The sequence below is a fragment of the Pituophis catenifer genome, unplaced genomic scaffold, assembly GCF_029215685.1.
Source record: "Pituophis catenifer annectens isolate HBS135680 unplaced genomic scaffold, rPitCat1.0.hap2 SCAF_12, whole genome shotgun sequence".
In the NCBI taxonomy this organism is placed as follows: Eukaryota; Metazoa; Chordata; class Lepidosauria; order Squamata; family Colubridae; genus Pituophis; species Pituophis catenifer.
The window spans coordinates 16,433,783-16,435,903 of NW_027256892.1; positions in this window are offsets into that span (position 1 = coordinate 16,433,783).

Below are 2,121 nucleotides of genomic sequence, written 5' to 3' on the forward strand. Positions count from 1 at the left end.
GTAGCGGAAATTTTGAGCAGTGCGGAGAACCGACAAATACCACCTTTGGCTGGCCCCAGAGAGGGGTGGGAATGGTTATTTTGCAGTATCCTTCCACTGGAGTGGGGTGGGAATGTGGATTTTGCAGTATCCTTCCCCTGCCACGCCCCATCAAGCCACACCCACAGAACGGGTAGTAAAAATAATTTGGATTTCACCACTGTCCCAAAGGTGCTTTTCAAGAGGCGATTGGACTTTCTGGTTTTTCTTTGAAGATGTTTCGCTTCTCATCCAAGAACCTTCAGAGCTGAAGAAGCTTCGTGGATGAGAAGTGAAACATCTTCAAAGAAAAACAAGAATGTCCAGTTCAGGGGTGGGTTCTACTTATCTTTACTACCGGTTCGCAACGAGAGAGCGCGCATGCGCAGATCATCCATTATGACATCCGGGCAGGTGGGCGGAGCTTCCCGCCATTTTTATTACTAGTTCGCAAGAACCGGACAGAACCGGGAGCAACCCACCACTGGTCCAGTTGCATCTTGAAAAGCTCCTTTGGGACAAAAAGTTGGAAGGGGACCTTGGGGGTCTTCTAATCCAACCCTCTGCTCAGGCAAGAAATCCTACACCATTTCAGACAAATGGTTGTCCAATCTCTTCTTAAAAACTTCCAGTGTTGGAACATCTACAACTTCTGGAGGCAAATCATCACCCACTGATTAATTGTTCTGTTAGGAAATTCCTCCTTAGTTCTAGGTTGCTTCTCTCCTTGGTTAGTTTCCATCCACTGCTTCTTGTCTTGTCTTTTGATGCTCTGGAAAATAATTCAACCCCCTTGTCTTTGTAGGAACCCCTCAAATATTGGAACAGTGCTATCATGTCCACCCTCAAAGAGAAAGGGGATTTTTTTCCCCCCTTGCAGGCTACTATTGAAAGCACTTAGTTGTGGATGAAATGATACCTTGAATCTTAACAAGTGATAATGTTGAATACCAACATGGTGGGGAAAGGATTTAGAATAGAAGGAGGGTAGGCTGGAGCGGACACAAAATAAGTCCATGGGAAGTGAAGTTTTTTTTTTTGCTTCGGGTTTTTATTCTGCATCAGCTTTGATTCTTCTTGGCTTGAGACCCTCCCCACTCCCCCAGAGTGCTGATCCTGACAAAAAGAAATTTTCTCTCTTTAAATTATGCAAGTTTCTTCAATGAAAGTCCTGTGCAGTTTGCAAAATGTGATGTCTTATCAACACAGCTGGGTCTATGCGTATGGTAAAAGGGAAACTATTTGGCATGGTAAGCTAAGCAATTCATATTCTCTTTATTTCTGAGCTTTTTCTAAAAACTTCCTTTTCCTTCCTTCCTTCCTTCCTTCCTTCCTTCCTTCCTTCCTTCCTTCCTTCCTTCCTTCTTTCTTTCTTTCTTTTCTTTCTTTCTTTCTTTTCTTTCTTTCTTTCTTTCTTTCTTTCTTTCTTTCTCTTTCTTTCTTTCTTCTTTCTTACAAATCTGTACATCTCTATTTGGAATACCCTCTGAACTTCAATGGCATTTACACATTTAGATCTGTATGTAGATAGGTGGGGGGAAATTACGTTATCTCACTATATAATTCCAATGTCCCACTATTTAGTTCTTACCACCATTCTAAAGGACTCTGCAGGATTAATAAGTTATCTTTTCCTAGAACAAATTTTTATCCTGTTCTTCATTACAATGGTGATAACTACCACACTTTATTTTCCGATCTGGTTTAAAGATAATAGGGGAGGGGGGGTCTTTACTTCTCCTGGAAAAATCACATACTGAAGTTGTTAGAAAGAAAATGAGAGAGACACACACACACAGAGTGCATAGGGAACAAAATTTTACATTGCAAGACTCTTGTTTTTCCAGACTCCAGAATCTAAGGAATCAAATCATTTCAGTTACTGGTAATTCAGTAATTCTGCTGACCTTCTTAAAGTCCCATTCTTTTGGGGGGGGGGAGAAGCATATAGGTAAATATACCTTTAAGAAAACACGCAACCTATTTTTAGCTGGGCAGCGCCTCTATTTTGCTCTCCCTGATTCTCCAATGCACTCTGCAATGGGAAGGCTGGATGTTGGGGGCTGGGAGCAGAGAAAAGCTTTAAATCTCTCTTTTAAATCT